A 22695-nucleotide genomic window follows, 5' to 3' on the forward strand; every position below is an offset into this window, starting at 1 on the left:
TCCAGAGTGAGTAAGTGGAAATAAACAATAAGTAAAATGTTTCTCAAATTTTATCTTTCTGTAATGAAAAAGCTTCTTGAGAGTTTTATCAACCTTTAACCCAGGTAAGCTGGGCTGTAAGTCATGTCCTATGTAGGCCCTCAAATACTCCAGAAGCACCCAAAGAGCAGTGTGGGGAAGAATTAGAGCAGCACTTATTGATCAGCTGCGTCAGTATTCCTGGGAGGTTGGTGGATACCCAGAACCTGGACTCCACTCCAGAATCTCTCAACAGGCTCAAGTCAGGAGCTGCTGTTCTATAACAGCAATTCTCGACTTGCCTGCATATTAGACAGATATGCAGTGATTAGGCCACATTCCAATATATTCTGATATCTTCAGAATAACCTGCATATATCTCAAAACTGTTTCCTGGGTCTTTTGTCAGATCTACTAAATCAGTACTCCAGGAATGAGACCCAGAGTCACTGATCCCTATGTATAGTGAAGGTGAAGTCGCTCAGTCGTGTCTGACTCTTTGTGACCCCATGGACTGTAGCCCACCAGGCTCCTCCATCCATGGGATTCTCTAGGCAAGAATACTGGAGTGGGTTGCCATTTCCTTCTCCAGGGGAAGCTTCCCAACCCAGGGATCAAACCGAGGTCTCCCGCATTGCGGGCAGACACTTTAACCTCTGAGCCACCAGGGAAGGAATATCCCTATGTATAACAAAATGTAAAAATATGTGACTTGGAGGATGGAAAATGATGAATTCCCTTGAAGAAAATACATTTCATTTATTGGGATTACTTGAATCAACTTACAACATATGAAATACTTTTGCATATACATATAAATGCATAAATGTTATTTGATAACTTTTCAACTGTATAACTAAATGACTTAAATTCCATAGCAAGAGACTTCCTTGGTGGTCCAGTGGTTAAGAATCCTCCTGCCAATACAAGGGACACAGGTTTGATGCTGGGTCTGGGAAGATTCTACATGCCACGTAGCAACAAAGCCCATGTGCTACAATTACTGAGCGGGTGCTCTAGGGCCTGTGATCTGCAACAAGAGAAGCCATCTCAATGAGAAGCCTGTATGCCACAACTAGAGCTGCTGCTGCTAAGTCACTTCAGTCGTGTCCGACTCTTAGTGACCTCATGGAGTACAGCCTACCAGGCTCCTCCATCCATGGGATTTTCCAGGCAAGAGTACTGGAGTGGGGTGCCATTGCCTTCTCTGATGCCACAACTAGAGAGGGGCCCTCACTTAATGCAACTAGAGAAGGCCCGCATGCAGCAACAAAGACCCAGCACAGCGAAAAATATAAAATAATAAATTCTATAGCAAGATACAGATAAGCTAGTAGACAAGAGAAAACGATAGGCTTGATTCTACCAGGAAATAGACTTTTAGATAGTCATCTTCAAAATATTTTACAAGTATGCCTCAGAATATTTCTTATGCTCATAATAAAATCATATTTCATATAAATTAGTTTCATGAATTTGCTTCTCTTTGACAGGGAGGCCTGGCATGTTGCGGTTCATGGGATCACAGAGAGTTGGACATGACTAAACAACTGAACTGAACTGAACTGAAACAAGCAGCCAGCATACTTTTTCTGTGAAAGATACAATAGCGAATAATTCCAGCTTTGGACACACTACAGTCTATGTTCTCACCTATTCAAGCCTGTTTTTATAGCATGTAAGCAGCCATTGACAAAATAGGCAGATTTATCTAAGCTATCTCCCAAATTGCTTTCTTCAAAACAACATCCACCCGTCTGTCTAAATCCAATAGAAGAAAAAAATATATATATATGTGTTCCTAAAATTCAAATGTACTGATATTAGCAGTGTCAGGACACAGTTCTAGCTTCTGGTAAGCTCCAAGGATGCATTATTTTTAAGGAGAAAAAATGCCCCACATTTTTCTTCTTGACAGATAAGGTGAGGGACTAATAAGGTTTCTGGTTTATAATAATAATTATTACTTCCTGAGCATCTGAGCCACTGTAAATGTGTTGTATTAATAATCACTTCTATTTTACACAATGCTGCTATGGGATTGGTATTATCATTTGCTCCAGTTTAAAGTTCATAAAATTAAAGTTGAGACACCCTAACTGACTTGTCACAGCGCTAGCAAATGCGCTCAGTGGGATTTGACCCCAGGTAATTGAACCTAGAACCTATACTTTCCACCACTAAATATTTCTGACTTTTTCATTGTCTACTGAGACTATGAATATGTATGATGCTGGGCCAATTATAATCTTTTAGCTTGTAAGAAACACAGATGTGCTCAGCTTGAATTGGTTAATGGAACTGAAACTGCAGAGAAAAATGTGGAAAACAGGAAAAAGTCTCACCACGGCATGGTGTGTCTGGAATACCACCCAGGATAACATAGCCTTACTGTGCTCCGCAGGGAGCACTCCTTCATTTTTGTGTTTAGTCGTTATAGTGAGTCAAAAAATGTTTGCCTTTTCATTGAGCTAAGGGAATTAACTTCTTTATTGCCTACCAACTTCATGACTTCAGCTTATTCATAATTTCTGCAGACCATCATCCCCATGTTTCTTGACTTCTGCTCCTGCCCATCTACCGCTGTTTAACCACATTGAATTTATATTTAAGGTCATTAAATCAGCTATGTGTTACATACACATACTTTATTGGCATGCTTATTTTGAAAGGTTACATGATAGCCATTGGCCACTCTGGAAATGGCTGTCATAGACCTTCATCTTTCGTCATATCTACAGTGGCTTGTGGAGTCTAGACATACAGCCATACTTTCTGGGTGGCAAGACCTCAGCATGGTGGTTGCTCTGCATAACAAGTGGGCAGTCTGTAAAATAGTGGACCTTTTAACATCACACTGACAGACACTTTCAGGGCTAATATAGAAATATTGCTTTTTATAGATCATGTCGATTCTTTTGGAATAGTAATAAAGGAGATTATCTGTACACCTTGTCTTTCTGTTATTCATATATACACCACTAGGATAAGCCAATAGCTTACCATAAAATCTAGAGAATGGAAAGTAAACTGCTGGTAACTGGAGATTTTACATTTCTTGATCATGTTTCTAATCATTATTGAATCCATCGTTTGCAGTATCTGGTTCAATATTATCTGTTTAAGTGTTTGAGAACATGTTAGAGCATAAGAAAGGATCATATTTTATAACTATGCAGCTTATCTAGCTTTCAGTACCATGTCAACATGTCTTTGGATATACAGCTCATCATAAAAGATTTTTCAGGTCAATCCTAATTTTATAACATCTCTCACTTTTTTCCTGCTACTGCTGCTGCTAAGTCGCTTCAGTTGTGTCCGACTCTGTGTGACCCCACAGACGGCAGCCCACTAGGCTCCTCTGTCCCTGGGATTCTCTAGGCAAGAATACTGGAGTGGGTTGCCATTTCCTCCTCCAATGCATTAAAGTGAAAAGTGAAAGTGAAGTCGCTCAGTCGTGCCCGACTCTTAGCGACCCCATGGACTGCAGGCTACCAGGCTCCTCTGTCCATGGGATTTTCCAGGCAAGAGTACTGGAGTGGGTTGCCATTGCCTTCCTAGGTTGAATCAAATTTTGCTTTGGATAATATTGTCACAATATCAACATAATTAGCTTCAACAAATCTCTGTGTACATATGGAAAGGCTTATGTAAAGTCAGTAGTGCAAACAGACTCCTGAACATTTCAATCTATCTTTTTTTAGACTACTCTCGAACACTCAATCCAACTGTTAACTTGTTTATTTTTTCTAATACTGTGAATTTATTTTGCCATGAACATAACTTCTCCTTAACGTCCTTTTAATTGCGTTTCAATATAAGAGTCATGGGCTTTATATCTATACTCTTTGATTTTATCTTGACAGTATGTCTACCTCTCTTGGAAAGATGTTTATATTGCAGATACTCAATTTCAGTACTGATTATCTCAATAGTAGAGTGCTTTTTCTGTCAGTAGTAATCAGAACCAGCTTGATGCAAAGACTTGAGCATTAAGCTCTTTCAGTACCTAAAAGAACAAAGTATATGCTTCTTTCAAGCACTGCTGGCTATGGAGCTTACAAACTCATTTATTTTGAGTAACAAGAATTAAACTATTCTAAAGGTGATATAATTGAGCTCCACTATCTTAAAAATCATCTTAAAATATTCATGAGTATCACATTAAATATTGGAAAAGGTCACCATGTACAAAGTGATGAAATGTATAGTGTAAAGAGCTTTAAATACCATCTGACCTAAGTTTGAATCACAGCTTCCCCAGCCCAGTCTCCCAGGCTGCATCACCTGGAAAATTGGGGTAAATAAATTGGCATCAACCCCATTTTGACCTGATGATGATATAATCATACACACAAAATTTATACCCCAACTCTCTGGCATTCAAGAGTCCAGTAGACACTGTCTCTCCCCATTGTCTTTTATTGAAAATATCACCTACCGAGGAGCAGGTTATAAATCATAAGACAAGTTTTATAAAGTCTTAACAGATTTTGTTGTTGTTGTTGTTAAAATTTTGAAACTGCCTATTCTAAGTGAGGTTATCCTATGTTTTCTTATCTCATAGAAGGAATAAATTACCATCAAATGAATAAAAAAACAGGAGTCAATATGGAACCAAGAGGTAGGGTGGAACCTGGGGATACTACAAGAAAAAAAAAGTCTGATTCAAGCAGCAGATGCTACCCAACATAAACAACTCCTAGTTCTCAAATGTACCCAAGATTTTCTTCATTCTCTTTTAATATGTAATCCAAATTAAAGCAAAAGTTACACTGATAAAATCCCTTTAAATCATTTATCTTTTTAAACAAAAACTACAACTGCCTTTATGTTTTAAAATAAATATTTCATTACACACTAAGCACATCTTTCAAGGGTCATGTACATTGATTCAGTACATCTTGGGCTTCCCAGGTGGCTTGTGGTAAAGAATCCACCTGCAGTGAGGGAGACCTGGGTTTTATCCCTAGGTGGGGAAGATCTGCTGGAAAAGGAAATGACAGCCCACTTGAGTATTCTTGCCTGGAAATCCCAAGGGCAGAGAAGCCTGGAAGTCTACAGTCCATGGGGTTGCAAGAGTTGGGCATGACTTGTGCTTAGTGCGGTGCTCAGATCTCAGTTATGTCCGACTCTGTGATCCCAAGGACTATAGGCCACCAGGCTCCTCTGTCCATGGAATTTCCAGGCAACAATACTGGGGTGGGTTGCCATTTTGGACATGACTTAGTGACTAACAACAACAAACAAGAAAAGTTCACTGGGTAGGATATCATATGGATTTTTAATTTGGTACAAAGAATAGTTCATAATACAGAGATGTTATCAGGAATGAATAAGTCTGTTACTAACAGATGTGACCCTATTTGGGTCCTGTAATTTAATATGTAATTAATTACATATTAAAAGAGAATGAAGAAAATCTTGGGTCCTGTCTATCAATGTTGCTTAAAGTATAAACAAAGAACATGCCAAAGACTCAATGACAGCAACTAGTCAACACTTCTCAAGGTATCTTTAATCAGTTGAAAAAGCACCTCTCTTGAGAAATGAAAAGTCTCAGTGCAACAGAGGGAAATAAATGTCTTCAGACTGGCTAAAAACATACAGACAACCAACTAGTACACATCAGTGCCTATGGGTGTCCTAAAAATATTTTATTCCTGTGGGGGAAGCAATAACATCAGCCTAAAAAGCTCTCTAGAGATTTTGGAAGGCTAGCCAATTAATATAAACATTGTTTTGACATCTCTATAAAATGTCCCATCTCAAGATATCCATAGGAGAAAGGCAGAAACAGCATTTCATGAAATATGAGCACTCATTTTAAAAAGTGCATCTAAGATACCATTATAAATCTTTATACAAAAGCAACTAGATTTTACTTTGTGCTTTAGCATAACAGATGCTGTTGAAATTCAAACTGTGTAAGCATTATCTCATGACAATATACATTTGTATTTTAAATAATGTTTGTCTCATTGTTAGAAAATAATTTTGAACTATAAATTCTACATCATAACAAGGTAAGCAGTTGCTATTATTCACTCATGTGGTTAGAGTGCTAAGCGATCAATTTGCCATACATAATTATAGGGATAAAATAATTTTATTTTTTTATTTCATAGAAATTTACATGATGTGGGATAAAATTATACTTACTATGTTTACACATGCAAAGTAAAATAGGAAAGAAAAAGTTCATATAATTAAATCTAACTTTGAAAGAGTTGTTTCCATTCTCTCTAGATATTTTTTAACAAACTTATGGGAAAAAGGGATTTAAAAGAAATAATGCAAGCTAGCTTGTCTAAATTACCTAGAGAATTGCCTTAATTCATGTAAAACACAAGTTTAACCTAGTTCACTCTTGTTTGATAACAAGGTGCAACTTCAAACATAATAGCCAAGATATCAATAAACATATAAACTGAATATATTATTGAAGAATTCTCCCATCAAAATAAGTATTTTGAAAGAAATTTTTTTATTAATCTACCTCATAAAAATTCATTTCTCATATAAAAACCATAAATCATATCAGTGGCATGATAATTCTTTTTGGTTCATTTCTCTTAACAGCTACATCAGAAACTTTATTTAAATTTTAATTGCTAAATGGACACTATTAAAATATTCAGGGATTTAGTCTTAAATCCTTCAACCCAGAGGGAGCTCAGGAACGTTGTTAAAGTAAAATGCTGCACAAAATCCCAACTCTCATTTGCAAATTTTCTTTCCATCTGATTTAACTTTGAAGCTTTTAGACTGAGAGCTTTTACCAGATGACATCAACAAAATACTTCAATCAAAATCAAGTTACCTTAGTGCCGCACAATTCTCTAGATTTCTTTTAAAAGGTAAAATGAGAAATTAACTCTCTTTTCATATTTCCTTTTATTTTTCTCTCGATGCAAGGCAGAATACTTAAGATTTCCAAAGAAATTGTCCCATAATCTTATGATTCGCTAACACCGGCTTTCATTCTAGGACACTTGCTTATAAACTAAGCCTTCTCTTGACATAAACAGTCACTTGCTGCAGTGCAGAATGTCAGTTTAGTCAGAACTTTCAATGCAGAAATTCAGCGCCATGCAGTCACTCAGATCAAGCGGCACTTACCTTAATTGAAATATTCACTGTGAAGGAGGTGAGAAATCAGTCAAATCAACCGTGAACGGGGTGGGGAGAACGAAGTTTTCAATCAACACCCTCGGAGTAGCTGCATATACTCTTTCCGGTTTATGTTCAGCCCCTCACTGTCTAAGAGAACAAATAAAAAAAAAAAAGAAAAAGAAAAAGAGAGAGAGAAGCTGAAATCCTCTGAGGTTCCAGTGAGTAAATGAGGACTAAGCGATGTTTCTGAACGGGGAGCTTCTCGGTGAGTGTGATGTCTTTGGAGACTCCCTAACTGCTGTGATAGGCTGCTGTCAGGTCCCTGGAGCTGGGCGATAATCATTGACCTGATTAGCAGGAAACACTCCCTGTGTGCAGGCAGCGCAAGCCGAGGGGTTAGTGGGTCTCCTGGGAACTGGAAAAGGCACCGGGGACACTTGGGTTTCTTGTCTTTCCCAGCCTCGTGGACGAACTCCAACTCTGATTGTAATTTGCAAGGAGATTAACCACAGGGGTCAGCCGCGGAAGGACTTGAAATAAACGTGCTTTCTCTTGCTGTTTTGCCAGGTGCATTCGTGTTAGATAGCAGGTACAGTGAAACAATTAATCGACCGACAGAGCTGATGTGTAAGGCAAGACGAAAGCTGAAAAATGTTCAAAGCGATGTGATAAAAGAGAGAGCTGGGCTTGTCTTTGCCCCAAGCCTGATACATACTTCAACCTTTGTCTAAGTAAAATGTTTTTAAAGGTTGATCACAGCCCTCCAGGGTGCAACTCTGATTTCTAAAAAAAGGAAGTATTCGTACTAAATACGCATGTTTGACAGGTTCCTACAGACGCACGCACTCAAACCTAGACACAGAGGTTGTGTAGTTTTTCAAATAGCGTTTTCAATTAGCATCACACTTGCCAAAAATGTTTGAATTATAGTGTTAACCTGAGTAGCATGGGAGAATGCATCATCGTAGGTAACAAAATCATCTATTATTTTTGAAATATTGATTTTCTAAAACAAAAACAGGCAAGGGAATGAGAGAATCTAAAATGTCAAACAACATATTAAACGTAGTCATGTGCCTTTAACAACCTGCTGATACCCATCCATTGACCACATGAGAAGCTCTGCAATACCTCAGATATCAAAAATTACCTCTTCCTCCTAGAGATCTAATTCTCTCAAAAAGGTCACCTAATTAAATGCCAAAGCCTCAAATGGTTAAGTTTTGATAACTCTCACTTCTATAGGAGAAAATTATTCCAATAATATAAAAAGAACTGATGAAAAAAGTCATTTGCATGTCTTGAGGGTGAGAAAAATCTCAGTGCCAGGGAGAAAAACTGACAAATGTCCTCTCACAATGATGTGTTCAGCATTTCTGCTTTTCCAAGTAGGTCTCACTTGGGACATATGGCATTCCCTTGATGTCTGTGTGTGTGTGTATGTGTGTGTGAGAGAGAGAGACAGACGAGCAAGGGGGGCAGCTATTGAGAGAGAGAAAGATATATTTACAATATACAAATATTGCTATATTTATAATATTTACATGTATTTTAGAAAAATCTCAAATTTCAATAAAGGGATGCACAAATCATACATAATGGAGAATAGGTTTGCCTACTATATCCCCAAGTAAATGTTTTTTTAAAAAAGTATGTCATTAAAATACAAGCTCTTTGATGATGGGACTTCTTGGACAAAGTAAAACTTTAGTGTAACTGAGTTGCTATGATAGGAGGGCAAACACTTGAATTTAAAACAGGGATGCCCCAGAGAGAAGTCCCAGGAGAGCTGATCCGGTTTCTCTTGCAGAGGAGGTCTCTTGCTCCCTCAGCTGGTGAAGGTTGAGAGCTGAAGGTGAGGAAACCCAGTCAATAAGATTCAGGAAAGGGAGAATAACTCCTGCCACCATTAAGCTGGAAATCCGTTATTCAATTATTGACTGGCATTAGAGGACTCAAGTAGAAAAGAGCTGCTTAAATAAAAACTGAAGCGCATAAATAAACTGAAAATAAATAGCAAACAGGAAATATAACTGCTAATTTCTTCTGCAAGGATCCTGGCTAGCTGTTAACCTAACACTTGTGAATGAAAATCTGATGGATTCCATGGTTCTAATGTTTAGCTGGTCTTCCAGTTAAAACATTCTGGTCTCCTATTTGTCTAAGCTTCATTCTAAGCACCTGAAACAGTGGTTTCTTCTGAAAACATTTTAAAAACTTAAGACAGTGCTTATTTTCTCGAACCCCATCCATGAGCAATGACGGTCACTAACTAAGATGTGTACATTCTAAGTTAAGCTAATTTTGTGCCATAGTAGATTGTTTCTACCTGGAAAGTCCTGACTGCATCAGACTGCACTGTTGATCCTTCCAAACTATAGCTTCCCACTTGGCTCAAATGGTAAAGAATCCACCTGCAATGTGGGAGACCTGGGTTCAATCCCTGGGTCAGGAAGATTCCCTAGAGAAGGAAATGGCAATTCATTCCAGTATTCTTGCCTGGGAAACCCCATGGACAGAGGAGCTTGGAGGGCTACAGTCCATGGGGTCTCAAAGAGTTGGACACAACTGAGTGACTTTTACTTTTGCACTCTAAAGTTTTCTACAGGGAGGAGAGTAATTCTGAAGTAGTTTTTTTTTTTTTTTAAACCCATGTTGAACAAATAATTGGCTTTATGTGGAAGTACACACATGAATAACAAAGCAGAATACTAATAATACTATTTTAGAGGGACTGTAGACAGGATCCAGCAGTGATAATTATAGGTATTACATATTAAATACTTGCTATGTGCCAGATGTTCTGCATGCACTTCAGCTCTAGCTATTGTACACGAAATCCTTAGAACATCATATAAAGCAAACAGTATTATCTTTTCTTTTTTTTAATCAATTAAGCTAAGGCTCTGAGCTTCCTTGGTGGTTCAAGTGATAAAGAATCTGCCTGCAGTGCAGGAGACTGGGTTTGATCCCTGGGTTGGGAAGATCCCCTGGAAAAAGAAATGAAAACCTACCCCAGTATTCTTGCCTGGAGAATTCCATGGACAGAGGAGTCTGGCAGGCTACACTCCATCGCAAAGAGTCAGACATGATTGAGCACGCACTCACACTGAGAAGTTAAATAAATTTACCACTGCCACACAGCCAGTACAGAGCAAATCCAGAATTAAAGCTCAGGTCACTTTAACTGTGATAACCCTCAAGCTGGGAAAGATTAAAGGTAGAAGGAGAAGAGGGCAACAGAGGATGAGATGTTTGGATGGCATCACAGATGCCATGGACATGAACTTGTACAAATTCCAGGAGATGGTGAGGGACACGGAAGTCTGGCATGCTGCAGTACACAGGGTCATGAAGAACTGGACATGACTTGGTGACTGAACAACAACACTTTAACTGTAAAATCTTGATGCTTAGAAATTCCCTAACACCAAACAGACAAAAATACTTGCTTCCAAAAGTACAAGAAATTTGTCTTGGTTTTATGATTTGCAAAAAAAACATTTTTCATCCTTAAAATGTGTTTTGTGACTGATAAAATATTATACTCTAACAGCTTAACCACAACACACAGTTATCTATATTTGACCAGAAAATAAAATTCAACAAAAAATAAACTTTTGCCTAAAAAATAAACTAAATCTAGATCTTCCATGTGATGTAATTTCATTAGCTCACATTGGTCAACTTTAATTTTCCCTTTCTTTTGCAATTCATTTGCCCTCTACCTCAAAATAGTAATTATTGGATTTGTTAAAAATAGGAATATGACCTTACTCTAGTATATGTCTATTGCAAGAACATTTAGACCAAAATTAAGATGATTTATGATATATCAGTTCTCCAAGAGACATAATGTAACATTAACTATTCAAATAACTATAGAGTTGAAAATTTAATTTTTAGTCCGTTCAAGTTTTATCTAGAAGTTTCTTAAATCTCATACTATTTCATATGCTTTATTGAAATTCTCAGACACATTCACAATCTCACAAAAAAGTGGTGTGACCATGCTTTTTCAATGCTTCTAATAAAAATTCTATCTAAAAGGAAATGATAAGAATTCAAATTAATTCACTCTTTAAAATGCCAAGAAATTTCACACCTAGTGTCTCATTTGATTCTTATAGAAATCTTATAATATATAGTGTGATATTTATTTTACTTATAATTTAATGATGGGAACTTTGGAATAAGAAAAGCAGTTGATTGTCCTTTTGGTCTTTAATGCTTAGTGGAAAACCTGATGTCTTCCCTTCCAGATATTGCTCTCTACAATGTCTAAAAAATATGTTTGTTGGAGTCATGTTGTAGTGAAAATAGAATTAAATGGATATTAAAATGGAAGCCACTCTTTATTTTAGTATGTGCTAAAGAGTCAGAGGAGAAGGCAATGGCACCCCACTCTAGTACTCTTGCCTGGAAAATCCCATGGACAGAGGAGCCTGGTGGGCTGCAGTCCACGTGGTCACGAAGAGTCAGACACAAGTGAGCGACTTCACTTTCACGTTTCACTTTCATGCATTGGAGAAGGAAATGGCGACCCACTCCAGTGTTCTTGCCTGGAGAATCCCAGGGATGGGGGAACCTGGTGGGCTGCCATCTATGGGGTCGCGTAGAGTCAGACACGACTGAAGCAACTTAGCAGAAAGAGTCAGAACTGTGATGTAGTGAAGGGAAAATTACTCTGATTGGTAGGAAGTTTGTGATTTCCCTGTACAGGAATCTTTCCACTTAGATTTCTCATAGATTTTCTTCATGTTAAGTATAACTCCATTAATACAATTGTTTAGATGTTGATTGTATGGTTCTGATATGAATCTCATCTTACTTCTCTTTCAATTTCAGATTCACATCGGTACCTTTCTGTCTTTTATGTGGTGACTTAATTATTGGGAGAGAGGAAATTTCAGAATGCTAAAGTTAATTCATTTGTTTAATTTCATTATAATTGATGTATAAGATTATATAAATTACAGGTGTACAATATAAGTGATTCACAATTTATAAGGTTATGCTTCATTTATAGTTTTTATAAAATATTGGTTATATTCCCTGTGTTGCACAATATGTTTTCATTTTCTATTATACATAATAGTTTGTACCTTATAATCCTTTATTCCTATATTTTCCCTCGGTTACCTCTCCCCACTGGTAACAACTAGTTTGTTCTCTGTATCTGTGAGTCTGCTTCTTTTTCATTAAATTTACTGTGTGTGGTGTGTGGTTAGTCGCACAGTCATGTCCGACTCTTTGTGACCCCATGGATGGTAGCCCCCCAGGATCCTTTGTCCTTGGAATTCTCCAGGCAAGAATACTGGAGTGGGTAGCCATTTCCTTCTCCAGGGGGTCTTCTCGACTCAGGGATCAAACTTGGGTCTCCTGCATTGCAAGCAGATTCTTTACCATATGAGCCACCAGGGAAGCCCGATAAATTCACTAATTTGTTGTAAATTTGAGATACCCCATATAAGTGATATCATATAGTATTTGTCTTTGTCTGACTTATTTCACTTACCATAGTACCCTCCAAGTCCATCTGTGTTCTTGCAAATTGCCCAGACTTTATTATTTATATGGGTAGTATCCCATTGTATAAATGTACCACTTCTTTTTTTATCCATTCATCAGTGTTATTTTATTGCTTACATTTTTATTGGAGCAGATTTGATTTAAAATGCAGTGTTAGATTCTTCTGTAAAGCAAAATGAATCAGTAATACATATACATCTATCCATTCTTTTTTTATATCATGTTATTTATATAAAAATAAAACTATCAGACTAACAAGCTGTTTATGAAATTGATCTTTTAGCAGTAGTACTGAGCTAACAATAACGGAAGAATGTTTGCTGATTACTAACAGGTTCTTAATTTATTATATATATTTTTATGTAAAACTGCTTGAGGAAAAATTCCTGGGGTAATACTATAGGGCAAGATCAATATGATTTGTCTAGGCTTCCCTGGTAGTTCAGCTGGTAAAGAATCCGCCTGTGATGCAGGAGATCTGTGTTTGATTCCTGGGTTGGGAAGATCTCCTGGAGGAGGGCATGGCAACCCACTCCAGTATTCTTGCCTGGAGAATCCCCATGGACAGAGGAGGCTGGCTGGCAACAGTCCATGAGGTCACAAAGAGTTGGACACAACTGAGCGACTAAGCACTCAATGTGTATGATTCCCCTGAGATACTGACGGAAAAAGATTAACATTGCAATGTTACAAAATGCCAACAATTTTGCTCTTAATAGAAAATCATTTATATTGGAATTTACTTTAGAAAAGACAAAAATGAATAAATGAGGACTGATCATGGCAACTTAATTAATAAGCTCATAAAAATAGTTTTGACACGATGGAGAATCAGTGTGAAGTTTTCTTCTTGGGAGGAGATAAAAGACTGAATTTACCCAGCTTTAAGGTAAACTTTTCATGTTTAAGGCCAGCTTCCCTCATATATACTCATGAATTTGAGATACTATGAATTTCTGAAAATAAAGAAAACTAGACTGAACACAAGAAAGCTTGAACCATAGTCAAAATTCTGACACTAACTAGCATTATAACTCTGAGCCATTTAAAAAGTTTCTGGTTAACAATTTCGTTGGAAAACATGAGGAAATTAGGCCATATTATTTCTAATATTTCAGTCAGCTATGACATTATGTTTTCTATTTGACTAACATTTTGTGATATTCTCTCTACTTAATTCAGACGTAATCAGGCAGTCAAGAAGAAAAGGTGGTATACAATTTTTCCCCTTTCTCATCCTGTCAGGCTAGTAACATTTTTATTTTATTCTATAAATGACATTATGAAAAAAATATTTTGTTTTCATAGTTTGAGTATGTTAACAATCAGTGAGGAGTCATTGATTTGAAATTGCACATGATAGATGAAAACATTTGCTAAGGTCAAGAATATTCTTTAACTTTTTTAGAGTAATTATAATGCCTTCCTTTTAAAGGATATAGCTGTTATATGACATCCAAAATGGATCCTTAGCCTTTTTCTGTATTGTCCTGGTCAGTTAAAAATGAAAGGTGGTTTAATTAAAATGATTGAGAATTAACTTAGGAGTATAATTTTAAAATGGAGATATAATATTAATATATTTGGTATTTTTAAAACCTCATTTCCACTTTAGTAGGCAGTTATTTTAAAATAACAGAAAAGTACAGTGTGTAATTAAAAGAAATGACTTTCAGTATATATAATTTCTTGGTGTTTTACTCCTTTCCTGTTAGCTCATATTTATTCCATTTTGTTTCTTCTAGGTATTATTATTAAGTGCAAACTAAATGAAATAAATAATACCTGAAACATTAAGCATTATGAAATTCACTTAAAGCTATTGAATATTAGTAATGACCAAAATAGGCATACAATAAAGTCCAAACCAAATAAATTTTTTGCAATAATTTTAAAATGACTAAGCAAATATACATAAAATACGATTCCATGAACAGTATTACTTAATAGAAATTAAAAGGGACCTGTTTATTTCTTTTCGAGTAGGTATATTTATCCTTTTTAGAGAGTCAGAAAGGGGAAAAGTTAGAGTAAGTGTAAAGTTTATGGAATTTAGAAAGATCAAGAAGCATTAACATGATAAACTATTAATTCCCTGTTCAATCAAAATTTCTGGGATTAAAAAATTCTAATTTAGATGGACTTATTAATTGGAAACTATATAAGTACATATTTAATTGTTTAAAATCCTTTCTATGATGATACACATATTAGACTAATTAAAATTAAAGGTACCCTAATAATATAAAGTGTTGGCAGTGACACAGAACATCAATAACACTCACATATTGCTCATGGGAATATAAAACAGTACAACCACTTTGAAACACATTTTGGTAGTTTCTTAAAAACCTGGATATATACCTATTTTGTGATGCAGCTGTCTTACTCCAAGGTATTTATTCCAAGAAAGAGAAGGTATATTATACAAATGATTGCCTTTATTCAAAATAGCAAAAATATAAAACTTGAAACAGTCAAAATATCTATCAGTGGGTGAATGGATAAATTATGGTACATTTATATAATGAACTGCTACTCACAATTAAAAGGAACAAACTAGTAACATGCCCAAAACTGAACCAGAGGATCACTGAGCTGACTGAAAAAAGTCAGAAATAAATAAGTAACTAATACATAAATCCATTTATTTGGAGTTTAAAAATATGGAAAGAAAACCAAAGTGACAGATGGCAGAAAAGTGGTGATGAAGGATGGGCATGGAATATGTGATGGCAAAAGGGTACCAGAAGAGTTTTGGGAGGACGAGAACGGTCAGTACCTTGGATAAGGTAGTGGTTTCTGAGATGTATATATTTGTCAAAATTCATTTAATTTATACTTTAAATATGTGCATCTTTTTTATGTTATACCTAAAGTTAAAAAATACACATCTTCCTCATGTGTTCTTTAATTAAACATTACCATAATTAAACTCTCAATGCTATACTATATCCATAATAAGATAACAGTCTGCATGTCTTTCATTCTATTTCCTACTCTTTGCAGAAACCATACTGAAGATAGGATAAAATCACCTACTTTATATTTCTAACGGTTTCTTAAATTGTAGAGAGCATTTCCCATTCAATCAAAGTTTAAGACAACTTTAAGCTTAATGTCCTAGTACCTATCCAGATAATAGTTCAGTAAAATTTTATACGGGGAAATAAAGTGCCATTCCATTTGAAACAATGACTGCTGTGAATTGCTTAATTACTTCTTGATACACATACATCATTGTCCATTTGTTTCTCAGTTCTCTGTAATGTGTACTGAAATCTTACCATTGCATAACTTCAGCATCTCTGCCACAGCGAGTGACTTCATATTACAGAAAAATAATTGGGCTTTCTCACCCTCTAACTGCATTTGACAGGCCTTAAGATGGAAATACTTTTATAGCATCATAAAGTTGATATTGTTCCCTAGTGGCTTTAAAAGGATCTCCCTCTTACTCCTATTTAGTTATTTACTAAATTGAACTTTTTCTTTGTGTTTCACCATGACTCCATTAACTTCTGAATACCAGGCTTCATCCTATTCTCAGTTAAACTGACTGGAATATCCAGTTTCCTTTCCTGTCCACTTGCTCTTTTTCTCTGTAGGCCAAAGTCAATAATTTGCTTCTACAGTATAAACAATAGGTGATTTTTAACTGCCTTGCTGACCTTATTTATTAAAAATAATGTTAACTTTCCAGAATGTGACGTTTCTTGGCAGGTAATCACAAATAACATTTTTACTACTTCATGATCATCAAATATATGGACTAAAGTTTTTGTAGTCATGATGCAGTAGTAAAAATGGGGGGAAATTATCAGGAATTTTGGTGACTACTTCCCTGGAATTAAAACAACACAGATTCATTTTGATATATGGCAAAACCAATACAATATTGTAAAGTTAAAAAATAAAATAAAATTAAAAACAAAAACAGCAACATGACAGTAGTAAACAGCAATTGTGAATCCTTGGGCCAGTCCCTTTATCCATATTTGCTTCAGTTTCCTCAGAGGAGAAAAGAGAATAAAGTAATACGAAATTAGTTCATGTATATGCAGGAATGGTGAAGGCAGGAAGTCTGGCGGGCTGCAGTTCATGGGATCACAAAAAGCCAGACACAACTGAGCGACCGAACTGAACTGATAATAAGGAATAAGATTACATGAGTTAATCTTATAGGAAGAAGGAATAAGGAATAATAAGGAATAAGATTACATGAGTTAGTAGATACACAACAAGAAGGTAACTGTTACACAATGGGGACTAAATATCAGCCACTATTATTAGTTAAACATGAGGTATATGCACTATGTAAATCACATACAAAAATTTTGTTTTTAATTATCATGATTATGCCCAATGGGATGTCATACTCTCTTTCGTAAATCCTGAAAAAATTTCATATTAAATATGTGAAATAAAATTATTACATCCTATGTTTCATAAGAATGTCACAAAGCATAATAATAAATTGCTACTGGTAGACATTAAACACTGCAACTCTATCTCAGGGGAGTGATTTTGATGTTTGTAGCAAAACAGTGTGTGTGTGTGTGTGTGTGTGTGTGTAGATTGGGTGATTCTATAGATATTTATTGAGAAAATATTGTGAAATACATCATTGTTTATAATGGTGAAAAACTGTAAAAACTAATGTGATATTATTGATAAGATGTAAACATGAAAATATGAAACATGAATGCAGATTTTTAATAGAAAAAAATGGAGAATATATTAATAATACAATTTAAGTCTATTTTTATATAGATTAAAGTAAGTTTACGAATTTTGATAAACTAGACATGTGTTCTTGACATAAGTGTTTTGGTGGGTTAACTTAGTACTTCTTATTTGTAAAAATTATAAAACAGGAAAAATAAATAAAAAGAATAATTTTTAAATTATTTTATTGTTTTCTTTTTCAATTCTTTTCTGATTTTGTTTAGCCTATATAAACAAAGGGAAAGTGAAGTTACAATTTAGATATTTTATAAAATCCAGATACTTTAAGAGATACTTTAAAGAGATAGATAAGTGAATTCTTCAAGATTAGTTGTTGATTTCTACACAGATGACTTTCGTATGACATTGTCTGTTGCATTAACTGAAAACAAAATCAGTACCAACTCTTTCTGATTGATAAGGGGTATTACCTGTTTTCACATTTTCCACTCCATTTCCTTCCATCAAGAATGGGTAAAAAATCAAGAAAACTGATTCCAATCCCACAGAGAAGCAGATCAGCTACTGAGTAAAAGTGTGACTTCCAGGAAGAAGCCAGAGTCAAAAAAGTATATTCCAGTGTTGGGCAAAAAATCCCTTTTATGTAATTTGCTTTTCACTTTTGAAGGAGCTCTGAAGTGTCTTTGTATTGCAAGGAGGGAATTTGAAATTTATGTTGGTTTGTTGGAATAAAAATAGACAAACTATTTTCTTTCATTTAGTTTGTAATTTTTCCAACTTCCTACTACAAAAATCTAAGAGAAATATAAAAAGTAAAGGAAACAGTATTGATAGACACCATGTTTCCATCATCCAGCTTCTTTATTTAGCAATTTGTGGCCAATCGTGTGTCCTCCATATTCTCTCACTTTGTTAGCTCACTTTCTCTTGGATACTTCTGAAGCAAATCCTAGATATTTATACTGTGCCATCCGTAAATATTTCAGTGTGCTGTGTAAAAGATAAGGGCACCTTTCTTTTTCATGGCAACATATTCAAAATATCATTATTGCAGGGAATTTTCTTTTGCTTTGACCTTAATTTACTAATGCTAATATGCCTATCTTAACAATTAAATCTAGCTTATAGGATTTCAGTATTTAGACTGCATTAATTTCCTCTAGTAGTATAGACCGTTTATATTATTTTATTGCAGCCTTCACAAAGAGATTAGCTGTCCAATAATATCTCAAACTTGATTCCAGAAGTTCCTACTCAAGCCTCCCTATACATCCTACTGATAGTGGTCATGAACAGCATCTGAAGATGTATTAGTTATTACAAAGCTTAATAATTGGCATGCCACTCATCTCGTTAATGAAACCTCAATAGTTCCCAGTTTCTTATTGAATAAAATGCAAATTTTTGCTTATAATTAAAAATTCTCCTTGATCTGCCTATTAACTGATTTCCCACCATTTCAAAGATAAAAGCTGATTTCTTTACTTTGTTATCAGAAAGTAATTTCCCAAACTCTAGGTTTTTATTCCTGGGGATTGACTGATTTCTTTCCAAACTTCATATGTAATTATGTAAAAGGACCTATACTACTTGATAGCTTTCTCAATGTTTAATGCAAATACTAGACACAAAACAGACAGTAAATATTTGTTGAACACTCAGTATAATGCTCAATTGAACAAAATACTGGTTTTCTGTTAGTGGCAGGTGCTTGCCTGCTCCATCATTTTACTATTCTGCTTAAAAGCAACACAGAAAAAAACTTCGGGGACTTTGATTTCCAGATGCTTCTGCTCTGCTTGGAAATATGAAAAGCCATCACGATTCACCATACCAATATTTCATCCAGGGCAGTTCTCTCAAAGGGGCTACAAAGCAAGGGTCATTTACCTTTATCATACAGTGTTGTTTTCTTACTAAAGACCAAGAATTAAGTTTCTGATTTTCAACAGAGGAAACACTAGTTATTTTAGGAAAGTCACAGTTTATAGTGAAAAGCCAACTTTACAATTTAATGAACATTTTTGTCTTACTGAGTATATATTCTTCTTCACTTTAAAATGTTATTTTAAAATTATTTTAAATAAGGCCTCACAAATAGCTGAGAAAAGAAGAGAAGCACGAGGCAAAGGAGAAAGGGAAAGATATACCCAACTGAATACAGAGTTCCAGAGAACAGCAAGGAGTGTTAAGAAAGCCTTCTTAGGTGACCAATGCAAAGTAATAGAGAAAAACAATTGAATGGGGAAGACTAGAGATCTCTTCAAGAAAATTAGAGATTCCAAGGGGGAATATTTAATTCAAAGATGGGCAAAAATGGCACGAACCAAACATAAACAAAAGAGATTAAGACATGGCAAGAATACACATAAAAACCTGTACAAAACAATTCTTCTTTTTAATATAAATTTATTTATTTTAATTAGAGGCTAATTACTTTACAATATTGTATTGGTTTAGCTATACACTGACATGAATCCACCACAGGTGTACATGTGTTCCCTATCCTGAACCCCCCTCCCACCTCCCTCCCCATACCATCCCTCTGGGTCATCCCAGTGCACCAGTAATGACTGACCTGGAAAACCACGAGTGTGTGATGAGTCACCTAGAGTCAGATATCCTGGAGTGTGAAGTCAAGTGGGCCTTAGGAAGCATTACTACAAACAAAACTAGTGGAGGTGATGGAATTCCAGCTGAACTATTTCAAATCTTAAAAGATCATGCTGTTAGAGTGCTGCACTTAATATGCCAGCAAATTTGGAGAGCTCAGCAGTGGTCACAGGACTGGAAAAGGTCAGTTTTCATTTCAGTTCCAAAGAAGGGCAATGCTACACTACACAATTGCAACGACTACAAATGCAACCACTACACAACTGACTCATTTCACATGCTCGCAAGGTAATGCTCAAAATACTCTAAGTGGGACTCCAACAGTACATGAACCGAGAACTTTCAGATGTACAAGTTAGATTCAGAAAAGGCAGAGGAACCGGAGATCAAATTACCAGCATCAGTTGGATCATAGAAAAGGCAAGAGAGTTCCAGAGAAACATCTACTTCTGCTTCATTGAGTACACTAAAGCCTTCAACATTATGTGTTGCAAAAAACAGCAGAAAATTCTTCAAGAGATGGGAACACCATACCACCTTATCTGCCTCCTGAGAAATCTGTATGCCTGTCAAGGATCAACAGTTAGAACTGGACAGGGAAAAACAGACTGGTTCAAAATTGGGAAAGGAGTATGTCAAGGGTGAATATTGTCATCCTGCTTATTTACTTATTTTCAGAATTTATGTTGTACACTGTGCTTATTTACTCAGTCATGTTTAATTCTTCATGACTCCATAGACTGCAGCCCACCAGGTATCTCTGTCCATAGGATTTCCCAGGCAAGAACAAAGGAGTGGGTTGCCATTTCCCTCTCCAGGGGATCTTCCCAACCCAGGGACCGAACCCAGGTTTCTTTCATTGCAGGCAGATTCTTTACCATCTGAGCCTAGAGTACATCCTGCAAAACACAGGGTTAGAAGAATCACAAGCTGGAATCAAGATTGCCAGGAGAAATATCAATAACCTCAGATAGGCAGATGAACCACCCTAATGGCAGAAAGTGAAGAGGACTAAAGAACCTCTTGATGAAAATGAAAGAAGAGAGTGAAAAAGCTGGCTTAAGACTCAGCATTCTAAAAAAGAAAATCATGGAATCCAGTCCATCACTTCATAGCAAATAGATGGGGAAACAATGGAAACAGTGACAGACTTTATTTTCTTGAGCTCCAAAATCACTGTGGATTGTGGCTGCAGCCATGAAATAAAAAGACTCTTGTTCCTTGGAGGAAAAGCTATGACAAACCTAGACAGCACATTAAAAAGCAGAGACATTACTTTGCTGACAAAGTTCTGTCTAGTCAAAGCTGTGGTTTTCCCATTAGTCATGTACAAGTGTGAGAATTGGACTTTAAAGAAGGCTGAGTGCCAAATAATTGATGCTTTTGAACTGTAATGTTGGAGAAGATTCTTTATAGTCCCTTGGACATCAAGGAGATAAACCAGTCAATCCTAAAGGAAATTAACCCTGAATACTCACTGGCAGGACTGATGCTGAAGCTGAAGCTCCAATACTTTGGCCACCTGCAGGAAGAGCTGATTCACTCGAAAAGACTCTGATCTGTAGGAGACTGTGGACAGGAGGAGAAGGGGATAATAGAGGATGAGATGGTTGGATGGCATCACTGACTGGACATGAGATTGAAAAAACTTTGGGAGACAGTAAAGGATAGGGAAATCTGGTGTTCTGCAGTCCACGTGGTTGCAAAGAATCAGACAACGATTGAGTGACTGAAAAACAAAATTTTTCATTCCTGAAAATTGTCATTTTATTTTTTATAATTAATTTTAAACTCAGTCCAATGGATATTAAAATATGAGAACGATAGGTTATTAATAAAAATTATTTGAGAAAATTAATGGTTCACAATTTACATCTTCATTTATAGCTAAAGAATACAATTTGTTATACTAATGGCAGAGGACACATGTACTCACAGTTTGTTGCAAAATGATGGACTGTGGAAAAACTAAGTTGCTACACTCTGCTTTTACTATCTTTAATTAAGAAAAAATCACATAAAATCACTCTAAGCAATATGATTTAGCAGCAACTTAAACACCTAAAACATTTTAATAAAAACAACCAGAGTAACACTTTTATTAATAGCTTGAAATAATTCTAATTATTCCAGGATCATTATGATGCAAACTTTGTTTTCTCTCTAACATTTTTAAAAGGAAAACTATTATCCCTGTTGTAGTGAACTTTGCTTTCAAAGTGAGGAGCTTAGTGGAAAAAAACAGGCTTTGCGGAATTGAGTTCTAACATATCCTTGAATAAGACTTTCCTCGTGGCTCAGACGGTAAAGTGTCTGTCTACAATGCAGGAGACCCGGGTTTGATCTCTAGGTTGGGAAGATCCTCTGGAGAAGGAAATGGCAATCCACTCCAGTACTATTGCCTGGAAAGTCCAATGGACAGAGGAGCCTGGTAGGCTACAGTCCATGGGGTCGCAAAGAGTTCGACACGACTGAGCGACTTTACTTAGTTACTTATATCCTTGAATGGACATCTTAGCTAATGATCTGCATTGAAGCAATCTTCTTAGGATCATCTACTAAATTCAGTAAAGTTAGGGAAATAGACAGGCTGGTCCAAGATCATAGATGTGTTAACACTGTGATGTTTTAGGGGTAAATATTTCACATACTTCAGTTCAGTTGCTCAGCCGTGTCCGACTCTTTGCGACCTCATGAATCACAGTATGCCAGGCCTCCCTGTCCATC

General features: G+C 36.0%; 1 protein-coding gene across 2 annotated transcripts in view; it reads right to left on the bottom strand.

Annotated features, from left to right (window-relative positions):
• Positions 1–22695, bottom strand: part of CDH12 (cadherin 12) — a 1181755-nt gene that overhangs the window by 479197 nt on the left and 679863 nt on the right. Inside the window, exons 3-4 of one of the 2 annotated variants that reach the window (XM_086362519.1) lie at positions 21447–21537; positions 7141–7281 (exon numbers count right to left, since the gene is read on the bottom strand). The gene's annotated coding sequence lies outside the window, so the exon portion shown is untranslated. The remainder of the gene's footprint in view (positions 1–7140; positions 7282–21446; positions 21538–22695) is intronic. The other variant, XM_086362520.1, reaches the window with a different exon arrangement.

Source organism: Bos grunniens, chromosome 20 (assembly GCF_055505025.1).
Source record: "Bos grunniens cultivar Pamir isolate PY7600 chromosome 20, Bosgru_T2T1.0, whole genome shotgun sequence".
In the NCBI taxonomy this organism is placed as follows: Eukaryota; Metazoa; Chordata; class Mammalia; order Artiodactyla; family Bovidae; genus Bos; species Bos grunniens.